General features: G+C 35.0%; 1 protein-coding gene across 4 annotated transcripts in view; it reads left to right on the top strand.

Annotated features, from left to right (window-relative positions):
- The window catches only part of SEC24D (SEC24 homolog D, COPII component), a 104,711-nt gene that overhangs the window by 43,911 nt on the left and 46,581 nt on the right, over nucleotides 1-14,219 (top strand). The gene's annotated exons all lie outside the window — the stretch shown is intronic.

The following is a 14,219-nucleotide window of genomic DNA, read 5'->3' as shown; positions in this document are numbered from 1 at the left end:
TAGTGAAAAACATGCCCTGAATGAAATGGATTATGACATGATATTATGTCCTTTAAAAAACTTTAAGAATATTTATAACTTAAATTATTCTGAAGTAAAAGCTTCAAGAGCCTGAATCTATTTTTTATGTGCATTATAATCTGAAGTTGTCTGCTTTAATGCAATATTTTAAAAGGTATTAACATAAAAACTTGGAAAAAATAAAATATATGTATTCAAATAGGATAGAATTATAACATTTAAAATACTTTAATGTATAAAGTTACTTTAGAAACTGAATCTTATCCCTTAATGATTTTGGTCACTTTATTTAGTGCTATGAAAAGTTTGGCAGCTGAAGAACAGAATGTTGTCCCTTTTATAGAATGGTCTTACAGCAGACGTATGGGGAGAGTCACATTTGTCAGGGCAAAGGTTATTAGAATTCTATTTTAAGTTATAGTGTAGAAGATAAATGCACCAAGCTTATTTTCTCAATCACTAAATTATTCATGTAAATCTTTATTTTTTTACTAAATGGAGAATACCTTCAGGAGAAATAAGAATAAAAAAAAATATTCTGCCTTGATTTAATTTTCAGCGACTGTGAGTTTTATGACTTTCCATGCCTGGTGATGATTGAGTGTGTGACATCCATAACATAGGAGCCAAGATCAGTCTCATTGGATGTAGAACACTGGGCATTTATGAGCAGCCACACATTGGAGAGGAAATATTTTAGCGCCTCTTGCTCTCATTTTCATCAATTCTAAGGCCCACATTTTCCTCACATTTTAACATTTCTAAAGCAGGAATATCTCTTATTAACAATGACTTCTTAGCATTGTGTCTTGTTCAATTGGAAGCTTTTGTGTCTCTTATAATTGATGAGATTTTAGAATCAGTGAAATACACTATGCCTTACTTCATGGTTTTAAACTTTACTCAAATTTTGTGGATATTTAGATAATACAAGGGCTTAAAATTTATGCAGTTGATGTCTTCTTAGTGATCAAGTATGAGAGAGTAAACTATTTTAAAGTTTTATATTTCAAAGCTTGATAGGCATTCCACTGATTAAAGACTATAAATAAAGAAAGAAAGAAACAAAATCCTATTTTGAGAAGAAAGGGAGGAAGGAAAGTAGGAAGGAAGGGAGAGGGAAAAGAAAACCTTATGCAAACCTTTCATGTCTGAAAATGACACCCAAGTTTCTCTAAAGCACAGGTGATTTTTTAAAAAAGATTTTTATTTATTTAATCATAACAGACACACACAGAGAGGCAGAGACATAGGCAGAGGGAGAAGCAGGCTCCTTATTGGGGGGGGTTCCCAATGAAGGACTCAATCCCGGGGTCCTGCCAAGGGCAGATGCTCAACCACTGAGCCACCTAAGCGTCTCGCACAAGTGATTCTTGAAGTGATTCTTTGTCAAGAGTTGAGCATAATTATGAGTAGAGTAAGCAGGAGTTCTGGAATCATATGAAATTGGGTGTACAAATCACCTCTATGGACTTCTGGCAGTGTAACCTTGAAAGTACTTAACTTTTTAGGCCTCATTTCTCTCATAAGTAAAATTATAACTCCTTACCTGATAGTTGCTTAAAAATAATAAGCAAGGGAAACCCCAGTGGCCCAGAGGTTTAGCGCCGCCTTTGGCCAAGGGTGTGATCCTGGAGACCCGGGATCGAGTCCTACGTCGGGCTCCCTGCATGGAGCCTGCTTCTTCCACTGCCTGTGTCTCTGCCTCTCTTTCTCTCTGTGTCTTTCAGGAATAAATAAAATAAATAAAATAAATAAATAAATAAATAAATAAATAAAATCTTTAAAAAAGCTGGTATAAGGAATGATAGTTACTCTTGTCATCTTTATCATTATTATTATGATTATTTGCTATATAATAATTAAATTCCTCCATGGAAAATTTTATTTAACTCAGCAATCATTGACTTGAAGAGTCTACTGTATACAAGGAAGAGAAATACGAACTACAGTAATTTAAGTTTACTTGAAATGTATACATTTAAGAGGGATGTTACATATACTGTCCATGATTCTAGCTACACATCTTACCTAAGAAGGAGAAATTGATACAGACTTCACATTTATATTCATATGTAAGTGGAAAGAGTTAGCTGCTCTTTTGTATTTTTAAGAGGAAATCTTGTATGTTACCTGTTTTTTAATAGTATATTGTAATTTTTGGTCTTTATTACTCAACTGATAAGCACTCACTATTGCATAAACATTTATATAGTTTTTGACTTTTCGTAAGATGCTTCATGGACATTTGCTGGAATAATTTCCCCTTAATCTCTCACACACTCTCCTGTCTTTTTAGCTTAATCAATTTCTATTCAACTTTTAGATTTCAGTTCGAAGTCACCTTCCCAGGAGAGCCTTCCAGGATATCCCACATTTAGACTCCTTGTAGCTCCCCTTATACCACATGCCACAGTTTGAGTTTTTTATTTGTGTATTTGGTGGATGTCTTTCTCCCACTAGAATCCATGAGGGTAGGGAGCATATCTGATTTTTCCTCACTTGCTCTCCCAAGACCTAAAACAGTTCCTGAAACATTTTAGCACTAAACAAATATTTAATATGATATTTTCATTACACAGTATCATTTATATATGGAAATAAATTAGAATTTTGGAGCCAAGTAATTTGATGAAAGTTTCAGAATAGATATCTTTGCTTAAACATTTATTGAGTATCTGCTTTGTGTATAAATGTATTTGTAACTGAATGAGTATCAAAGTAAATAAAAAAGGAACTGACTATCTAGGAACCAGGCTAAAGCTAGGACTTATATTTTGGAGTTATCTCTCTCCAGGCATCTGACATTTACTTGCATCTCCATGTTCTATATCAAAGAAAACATTTTCTTTCCTACACATATGTTCTTATGAAAAATCACCATTTGGATACTCACTGGAAATTATCCTTGCTTTTAATATTGCTGGCAGACAAAACACCTGTGCTGACTAGGAAAACAGTTGCTTAAAGAATTTCCTGGACAGTTAAATTCAAATTCTTCCTAAGTTTAGCTTAGGTTTCAGTTTTATCCCCCCCCCCCCATAGATGTTTCTTTCAATATTATCTCACTGTAAATATGAAGATACATACTGTGTGTGTGTGTGTGTGTGTGTGTGTGTGTGTGTGTGTATTTATGAGAGTGAGAAGGAGGGCATATGAAATATATAAAGAAAAAAATCCTTAAAATGTTACTCATTGTTTGGGAAAATAAGAGCATTATTGATTTCCTGGAAAAATATTTCTGCAAAATACAGGTGAAACAGAAGAGCCTTACTTGTAAAATATGGTGCGTATAGATATCATGGAACACATGCATTAGAAATCACTTTTCTTAATCCTAAACTGAACTACTGAGGTAAATTGAAATATTTTAACATAGGGTTGAGATTTGAATTTATTTTGATTTACTATGTTCCATACTCCCTTTCTGTTACAGTTTTAAACATTTAGAAAAAGTCTTGGGATCCCTGGGTGGTGCAGCAGTTTAGCGCCTGCCTTTGGCCCAGGGCGCGATCCTGGAGACCCGGGATCGAATCCCACGTCGGGCTCCTGGTGCATGGAGCCTGCTTCTCCCTCTGCCTATGTCTCTGCCTCTATCTCTTTCTCTCTGTATGTGACTATCATAAATAAATATAAATTTAAAAAAAAAAGAAAAAAAAAAGAAAAAGTCTTTTATCTAAATACTCCAAACATAAAAATAAAAAAATAAATACTTCAAACATAATTTTGTCTATATTTCTCCTTTTTTTACATTTCTTTTTAAAAATGATAGAAAATGTGTATTAGCTCATATTTATCAATTTTTATTATTTGATGTATTAGGCAGTCATCTTCCCTCTCCTTCCAGCTTATTAGTGATATATAATAAACACATAGATGTATTTATTCCTCCAGATGCTTTTGAATTGGTCACATAACATTTTTAAGTGAAAAATTTTTTCTCGACTTTTCTTAACCCTATTTTCAAGTCTTTGCACCAAATGGCTTTGTCTCTTTGCCCAAATCAAGTTAACTCACAAGGATGATTTGCTGTATCACTTGGAAGTGATCTAGTCAGTGTCTGTGGCTGCCTCCAGGGATGGTAACTAAGCAGTTATTTACGTTGACAGCAGATTGGACTGCATAAAGAACTATTAATTTATTCTACCTTATTCCAACAAGGATTTAATTCAACAGATGTTTATTCACCCAATATGTGCCACTTACCATTATTGTTATTTGAGATATGTACGTGAACTACACAGTTAAAGATCTCTGCCCTCATGGAACTTATGTTTTAATGGAGAGATAAGGCAGTGGACCTCATATTGAGAAAATGATGTAATATGTGGAAAAAGGAAAAAGCAGAGCAGGGTTAAGGAGATGAAGGCTGCCTGTGGGGAGGGATAAATGGTAGGTTTCAGATTAAATAGAGTAGTCAGATAAGCCTGATTGAGAAGATATTATTTAAATAATGCCTTGGCTCTGTTTTTTTAAAACTTTTTGAGGAACTTCCATACTGTTTCCCAGAGTGGCAACACCAGTTTGCATTCCCATCAACAGTGCAAAAGGGTTCTCCTTTCTTCACATCCTTGCCAACAACATCTATTGTTTCTTGTGTTGTTGAATTTAGCCATTCTGATAGGTGTGAGTGAGGTGGTATTTCATCGTGGTTTTGGTTTGTATTTCTCTGATGATGAGTGATATTGAACATCTTTTCATGTGTCTATTAGCCATCTGGATGTCTTCTTTGGAAAACTATGTATTCATATCTCCTGCCCATTTCTAGGTTGGATTATTTGGTTTTTTGGGTATTGAGTTTGATAAGTTCTTTATAGATTTTGGATACTAACCCTTTATCTGATATGCCATTTGCAAATATCTTCTCCCATTCCGTCAGTTGCCTTTTAGTTTTGTTGATTGTTTCCATCTCTATGCCAAAGCTTTTTACCTTGATGAGGTCCCAACAGTTCATTTTGTTTCCCTTGCCTTGGGAGACATGTCTAATAAGTTGCCATGGCTGAGGTCAAAGAAGTTGCTTCCTGTGTTCTCCTCTAGGATTTTGAGTGTTTCCTGTATTACATTTAGGTCTTTTAACCATTTTGAATTTATTTTTGTGTATGGTGTAAGAAAGTGGTCCAGTTTCATTTTTCTGCATGTCACTGTCCCTTTTTCCCAATACCAGTTGTCGAAGAGACTTTATTCCTTTGGATATTCTTTCCTGCCTTATTGAAAAAAAGTTACAAATAAAGCTACCCAATAACCCAGAAATTGCACTACTAGGTATTTTTCCAAAGGATACAAAAATGCAAATTCAAAGGGATGCCTGTACTATCAATAACAGCTAAATTACGAAAGAGCCCAATTGTCCATTTACTGATGAATGATAAAGAAGATGAGGTATATATGTACAATGAAATACTACTCAGTCATTTCAGAAAGAATAAAATCTTACCATTTGCAACAACGTGGATGAAACTAGAGTGTATTAAGCTAAGTGAAATAAGTTAATCAGAGAACGACAAATATATGATTTAATTCATATGTGGAAATTTAAGAAATAAAACATGAATAGAGGGGAAGGGAGGAAAAATAAAATGAGGTAAAAACAGAAAGGGAGGCAAATCATAAGAGACTCCTAACTACAGAGAACAAACTGAGGGTCAGTGGAGGGGAGGTGGTGGGCGGATGGATTAGATTTGTGATGGGCATTAAGGAGGGCATTTATTGAGATGAGCACTGGGTGTTACATGTAAGTGATGAATCACTGAATTCTACTCCTGAAACCAGGCTAAATATTAACTGACTTGAATTTAAAGAAAAAAATATAAATAAATACTTGACTCATGCATAGAGAAACATGTTTTTAAGGTGTTTTCATGAGCACATAAAGAAGTGAAATAAATGGAAGAAAGACTTCGGTTAACTTATAATTCTGCCCGAGAAACAAAGAGAGTGTGCTCCTAAGCTTATTATTTTTAACACTTTCATCTTTAAAGTGTAGTATTTTACAACTTTCCTTTAAGGAATAGAAAACTGCCAATTATTTTGTTAGGAAGAAACAAACAATTTTATAGGGTTTTTAGGTCTAAAATATATTTTCATCCTCTGTGCATTCTTACAGCAAATATGTCTCCTTCAAGTGACCTATAATTAGACAACAAATATAATTCTCTCTTAGAATTGAAAGATAATATAATTAAGGTTTAAAAGAAATGTGGGAAAATCTCTCTCAACTATTGAATTTCTAAATATCATAGCTCCTTGGGAAGAAGTGTCTTACTCAAAAGTTTCCAATATCTGTTCCAGCAAGAAAAGTGATATTGATCTTTGCAAATATACCTTTAACTTGAAAGACTGCATCAGTATACCCAATCTAAACAGACCGTTGTTTTAGCTTTAGAACCATTCCCTACCATTTATAATCTAGTCATGAACTAGGAATTGCCATTTAGGAAAACCAAAGGGCTCTTCTCTGATAATTATTTTCTGTTCTGAGACTATGGATGCTCTCTTACCAGAAGCAGCCCTTCTTTAGACTAGCATATGGTCCAACTTGACTTTTCAACTAAAAAGCCCTCCTGGCATTAGAGGCCCTGGGTAGAAAGGTTACAGCTGTATCTGCTTTAAGACACTTTTGGCTATTGCAGGAAAAGAGTCTCCTATTTGTGCATATTTTGGGATGAACTTTAGCATATTAGGGTTTATCACATCCAGATGTAATGTTTTGTGGTAGAAGAACTGGCATATATCCTCAAGTTTAAACATGACTTCTTTCATTTTTAATTTTTTTTTGTAGTTCAGACTTCTTTCAAACCAGTTTTTCTCTTCTTCTGTTTCTTCCTCCTTATCAAGTCATTAAACAAATATTTTTTTGAGAATTTACTCTGTAGTTAAGGCCCTGGGGATCAGCAGTGAACCTGAAGCTTACATTAATAAGTGAATTTTTTAAGTTAGAAATTTATTTTGGGGTTCATGAGTGGCTCAGTTGGTTAAGCATCTGACTCTTGATTTCAGTTCAGGTCATGATCTCAGGGTTGTGAGACTGAGCCCCATGTTGGGCTCTGCCTGCTTGAGATTCTCTCTCACTCTCCTCCTTACTCCCCATCTCTTAAAAAATTTTACTTTAAAAATTAAAGCTAAACTATTCAAACATCTTTTGAATTTGTTTTTTCAGTTTTATGAATTGAAAAAAATACAGGAGATTATGAAACAAATTCTAGAAATCACTCATGCTAATTGTAAAACATTATAAAATTCACTAATTTATAAGCAAGTTTCAAAACCTATGCCAAATATACTGTTTTTCTAAAGACATCATTTATTTACTGAATGGTTAAATCTCTTAACTATCTTTTGTCAGAATCGTTACCATGTAATATAACAACTGATTGGAGGTAGGTGTGTGTGTGTGTGTGTGTGTACATGCATGTACATGTATGTCTTAAACATGGCCATTCCGGACATACCTTTCCACAGAATCAGTCTAGCCCTCCTCTCAATCTCCCTTCAGTTCAGCTGATTTAGGATACTTGCTTATTAACTACCAATATACCCAAGCTTTTCCTCCTGTGTTACACTATTTGGACTAATTGGAATTTTCTTCTTCTGTCAGTGAAAATATAATTCCCCATAATTGCTCATCTCTTCCTTGAAAGAAGCTTTTATTGACCCCCTGCCCCCCACAAGTGATTTCTTCTTTTATTTGTACTTTGCGCTTAAACAGCTATCAAGAACTGCCCTGAGTTCATGACGGTGTATTTGAGTACCTGATAGATATTTCGTTTGTTCATTCAAAAACTGTTGACTGCCCACTCTTTCAGGTATTGTGCTCTAGGAAATAAAACAATAAACATGTTAGACTTGTGAGTCATGAATTGAGAATTTAGTAGTGATACTGAAAAGTAAAGCTGTATGTTGAGTGCTGTCAGATTCAAGATAATTTGGGAACATACAGTTGAAATGTCTAAGCCAGCCCTCAGGATCCAGGCTGAGACTTGGTTCCAGTTTAGACAAAGCTTCTGCCAAGTCAGGAGGAGAGAGGGACACCACTTCCCTTTGTAACATGAGAGGGAGAGAAAGGAAAATTAAATATCTAGCTGGCAAATTGGTAGAGGGAAAGTCAAGGGAGTTCCTTTCTGAGGTCTTCTATTTTCTTTTTGAACAAGGAGGCAATATGATCTGCTAAGATAGGTGGAAAGTGAGCTTATTTGGAGGTTGAAAGGTATAAAGTAGCTCCTATAGAGAGAGAAAAAGAGAAATGACAGAAGACTTTTAATAGTTACCAGGGAGCACTGAGGGCTTGGTTAAATCATTAGACCACGAGTAATGATGCCTTTTCTGAAACTGTAGGCTTTCCTGTAGGAGCAATCTACAAAGCAGTTTCTGTGTGTATAGCACAGAGGAGGCAAATAGGTGGAATAAATGAATGAGAATTCAAGCTGCAGCTCTGCAGTTTATTGGATAAGTCACTTTTCAATACTGACCTTCCATTCCTTTCTGAACCTGTGAATGGTTAATTCCCACCTCCAATGTTGTTAGTGCCTCAATATCAAATTGACATTTTTATATTTTTGAAAGCATTGTAAACTACAAATAATACAGATAATAGTTATGATCTTACATATAGGTTTGCATCAGTAAAATTTTTCAGAATTTTCCATGCTTGATGCACAAAACAGACACCCCCCCCAATATAAAGGACCCATATCCAAAACTAAAAAGGTGTTCAAATCCAATGTAAGTTTTAAGATAGCTCTAAGAGTAAAAGTAAGCTAACAGTGATTTTGAAGAGAAAACTAAAAATCGACTTTGAAGGACACTCTAACAAGAGGATACTTTTCTGGAAATATGAAAACACAAAGTTTTAGGTTTATAAAAGCCAACTAAAAACATCCTTAGAAAATAGAAGTATATGCTTAGAATTAGTACAATGCCTTGAATGTTTTTATTATCAGGCTCTTTCTTTTCAGAAGATGCATAACAATTTTAAAAGGCATTCAGCAAATATTTTTTCATTCTGTATTTGCTATTTTAAAAAGTCAAAACACTACTGCTGTTTAGAAATTGTATGTACAGCAAGTAGCCTATTGCTCTATTCCCTTTCTTTCAGTGTATGCTGACCAAATGTCATATACGGCAATACTAAAAATAGAAAACATATACAAGCTGCTTCTCATTTCTCTTTCCTGTGGAAATATCTTTAATAAGTGCACTTGATACAGACTCTCTCTTCATTCTAGCTTCTGGGCATAATCCTTTGGAATCTAACCCTGCTCGCCTTCCAGCATGCCTAATAGTCTGAATGTTTAACATTTTTAAAGGGTAGTTGCTCATCACAGGTTCTGGATTATCTTTTCACATACCATTTCCATGCTTCTACTTACATCCCCCCAATTAATCCAAGTTATCAACTGACCTCTTCTTGATATAGAACCAAAAAATAAGCAGCGCTCCAATCCCAAGAAGTAGCTGCATGCCAAAATATATTTGATATTATGAAACTATTGCTGCTCTTACCTATTTGTAGTGATTTACTGAGGAATATAATTGATGTTGAATGTGACCCTTTATCAGTTTGGGGGACCATGTTACATTTCAGTAGATCATCTTACTTTAAAACTTTTGATCTGATTTAGGACCCACTTCAAAAATTTTTCTCCCTTTACCAGTAACTATTTAGCTGAGGTATTTCCTTCAGGCACTAAGTGACGTAGACTATTGGTCGTGTTGAGACAACTGTATAGTCCAGGAGACTGATTATTTTCTCTGGTACTTCTATTGAGGGACATAAAGGGAGAAAAAAGGGAGAGAAGTTAAGTCTATTTTAAAACTGGAAGATATAAAAAAAACTGGAAGATATATATTTTTTCAAAATTAGCAAATATTTAAAGATAGGGAACAGTAGGTAGTTACAGAATTTATGTGCATGTATTAGAACTTCTAGAACCTTTACTTAGAACTGGTGCTGAAAAATCAGGAGCAGGAAATGGGGCAATGGGAGACCGTTTTCACCCAGCAATATCTGGCTATGAGCAGTGTCACCTTCCTAAGTCCAGGTGTTCCTGAACTCTTCGGATTTGACTTCTCTGTTCTATCCCTCCCTTCATCCACACCACTGCCTGTGATTTGATGTTCCAACAGGAAGGTAGATGTTTGCTTTAGAAAATAATTTCTAGGGACACCTGGGTGGCTCAGCAGTTGAGCATCTGCCTTTGGCTCAGGTTGATCCAAGGGTCCCGGGATCAAGTCCCACATTGGGCTCCCTGCATGGAGCCTGCATCTCCCTCTTCCTATGTCTCTACCTTTCTTTCTCTCTCTGTCTCATGAATAAATAAATTTAAAAATCTTAAAAAAAAATTTATTGGGGAGCTTGAGTAGTACAATCAGTTAAGCATCCGACTCTTGGTTTCCACTCAGATCGTGAACTCAGGGTCCTGAGATGGAGCCCTGGTATTGGCCATCCTCAGCGAAGAGTCTGCTTAGATTCTCTCTTTCTTCCTTGCCCCTTGCACTCACATGTTTGCACTACCTCTCTCTCCAAAATAAATAAATAAAAAATCTAAAAAAGAGAAGAAATTTCTCCATCACAGTGTATTGCTGAGTATTATGACCGATTTTGCTTTGTTATTTTGGCCTTTAATACTAATGTGGCAAATGGGAAGTGGACCCTGGCAGTGGGAGCATCGCTTCCTCATGCCCATCTCTTCCCAGGTCATCTTTAGGTTGCCTGCTATACTTTGGGGCTGCCTATTTTCCCACATATAGTCAAGGAAAAGTTGGTAGGGGATTAGAAACTTGAAGTTTTTCTTGGCTATTATCATTGGTTATTTTGGCACCAATAATTTTGGCAAATTCTATAATTTCTATATAATTTCTATACAATTTATGGTTAAGGCAGCCTTTCATGTTGTTTAAGTTTGTTCCATCCAGAATATTTTTAACCATGATTTAATTTTTTTCAAAAGAGTTTAGGTTTCTTAATTTTGTGACAGTAATAGCTGATGTAAGTTAAGTGTTATTAGATTCACATAAAATGAATAGCATAATTATCTTGAGTGTTTTATTACCTACTGAGTAAATGAGTTTTATTTTTTAGTTGCACAGTGCCATCTACTGGATTGGTGCTGCAAAAACACTCTCATGTTTTCTTTAGTTTCCCAGGATTATAAACAGCTTTTAATATTGAGGTGCATTGTGGTATTCATCTCTTATCTAAAAGAGAGACTATCTAGCAAGAGTTTTGTATTCAGACTTTTCTTAGTTATATAGATACCAGACAAAGCTCATAGTCTACAAATCTTAACAATTCTTCACATGGGATCTTTCTACATTGTACTTCATTTTCTTTGAGTATTTTTGCTCTGGGGATGCAATCTGAATGGTTTAACATTGCCTTTTAAGATAAAGAGAACTTTTATTAATGATTATTTCCCAACTATTCTTTCTATTCCTTATTCTTTTAATTGCATATTTGCATGCTTTTTCTTTAATGTCTTTTCTATCCTGACAGGCTGAATGCCTTATTAACACATATAATATACCCAGCACCTACTGTACAGATGTAAAAGTTACCTGAAAAAAAGGCAGGAATACTTGAAGAACTGATTATCTACTAATATAAGAAAAAATTTTAAATTGTAGTGGTAGTACCAAGGAGTTACTGTTTGATACATCTTGTTGTCTACTTCTTTTACTTGGGAAACTAACCCCCCAATTTTTTGTTTTTTAAATTACTTCTATCATTTTAACACTAAACTCAATTTCTCAGTGAGTTATATTCTTTCTTGTGGTCCAGAGTGGAGCATGGTATTATACATGTACAAAAAAGAGGAACATTTTATTCAATTAAAACATATTAATTAAAATTAGTACAAATAAGGTACAAGTATAGCCCTGGTAATCTAAAAACTACAAGCCAAAGATTCAAATACTATTTTTCCTCTTCCTCCCTCACCGCCCCCATCACTTCCATGTTGTATAAACCAATGCCACACTGGACCAGAACCACAAATAGCCAGATGAGGTTTTTAGAGCCAGTCTCTCCATCCTTTCACTTTTTCCCATTGAAGAGAAGAACAGAAAAGAAAGAACAGGCAGGAATATATCAGAGGCCAAAAGATTAAAGCACAGTTATAAACAAAATTATAAAATCTGAAAATGTTAGTGAAGTAAATATGATGTAATGTCCTTGGTGAGGAAAAAAAACCTTTGAGATTTTTTGGGAAATAATTTGATTTTTTAATGAAGCTGTATACACTAAAGTTGAACTCAGAAGAAAAGTGAGATTAGCTATTTATGAGCTCACGCAGACTACTGTAGAGCAGATAAGCAGACATCTGGAGAGAGCAAAGAAAATCTCTGATAGTTTTCAACATGGCCTGAGAGAGATGAAATAAGGCAGTGTAATTTAGAAACCATTTGAGTCCTGTTGCCCCAAAAGAAAATGTAAACAGTTAAAAAGCTTTTAACATTCTTTACTGTCACCTCAATTGTCTGAAGACCTTACACACCAATCCATCATCCAGTTTCCAAAAGGGTGAAAACAGAAAAAATGTGAGTGTATTTTACAGCCTAGATACAGTCATTGCTCGCCTCTAGTTTATTACTAGACATTTATTTTTGGTTCTGCAAGTTTGAATCTGCCAGGACTGGAATGCTCAGGTGTTAGCTGTCGACAGTTTCACGGTAATTTTAAGCTGGGCCTGCCTTTGGGTAAATCATATCGGTAAAAATAAGGTTAATTTTCCACCTATTACCTCTGCTTTGTCTGGCAAATAATGGCATCATATTTCTAAAGTCTCTCAGAGAATTGATTATAGTCTTTGAACTCTCAAAATAAAAGGGTGAGAAAAGTAAAGTTGACTGGAGTGCCGGCGAATTGCAGACTTTCTGGTTTAATTTTTGAAAGCATCTTCTGATTTCAGAAGTTGAAGCTATAGAATAAAACAGCAACAAAGTCATGACTGATAATTGGAGTTTTGATAAAAAAAAAGAAAAGCTATCTTATTATTACATTTTTGTTATCTTTTACTTCTCATTCTAATTCTCCATTCACTATCCTAAGAATTTCTGGTTGGGACCTGCATCTTTTTGTTTGCTTCCCTTCAGATTAGTTATTATTATTATCACCAGCTAAAGAGGACAAACACTTGTCATTTTTTGCCTCTTAAACATGGAGTATGTGTTAAAAAATATTATGTGTCAGTATTTGAATATATATACATTTAAGTATGTATATGAAATGTACATTTCAAATTCTTGGGGAGGTTTTTAAAATCTTCTGTGGCTCTCAGCTTTAACCATTAGATTATATCAGAATTTCCTGGAAGGTAGATTCCCTCCTTCTAGATAATTTTAACAGTGGCAGTTTACAGTAACAAGTTCGCTAATTAAATGTTTATATAAAAAACAATGCCTTTAAAAAAAAAAACAAATGCCTTTAGAACTCAAGTATATCTTAAACTTATCAAACTATAACTCTGCTGTTAAATACACTCTCTCCTGAGCTCAGTGATTTGGAGAGACAAAAGGTTGTTCTGTATAGACATGACAACAGTTACCTTATGTATTATACTAAACCTGTCTGGTTTCTTTTTTTAAAGATTTTATTTATTTATTTGACAGAGCGCACAAGCAGGGGAATGGCAGGTAAAGAGAGAGGAAAAAGCAGACTCCCCACTGAGCAGGGAGCCTGATTGAGGGAGGCTCAGTCCTAGGATCCTGGGATCATGACCTGAGCCAAAGGCAGACACTTAACCACTGAGCCACCCAGGTGTCCCATACTAAACCTGGTTTTTGTTGTTGTTGTTTTCTACTGTGAGACCTCACAACTCATTTCTGAAATTTCATCAGTGGATTAGTCTTTACACTGAACATCTGGACCAAGGCAAACAGTAAAATCTCAGTTTTCTAAGTTGAGTAGAAAATGGCTTTCTGACCCCGCCTCATCCACCACCTTCTTCCTCCTGTTCAGGTCTCCATTAAAAAGCAGTCTGCTTTATTTACATCCTTTTTTTTTTTTTTTTTTTAAGAAAAACTTAGTTGACGTGCCAAACCCTGTAATTCTTAAGCTTTTCTAGAAATGTTATCTTTAAGGGAGATTTATAAAAGCAAGAAGAAACTTTGTGGTTTTATTCTGAAAGCCAGAAGAGTTGAGAAACAAGGCCGACTCTAATGCTGAGCTTTTTCGCTTTCAAGCTGTATTATGGTTTCTATGC

The sequence above is a fragment of the Canis aureus genome, chromosome 33, assembly GCF_053574225.1.
Source record: "Canis aureus isolate CA01 chromosome 33, VMU_Caureus_v.1.0, whole genome shotgun sequence".
Lineage (NCBI taxonomy): Eukaryota > Metazoa > Chordata > Mammalia > Carnivora > Canidae > Canis > Canis aureus.
Note: the sequence above shows the minus strand (reverse complement) of the source record. Positions and strands in the feature narration are given on the sequence as shown.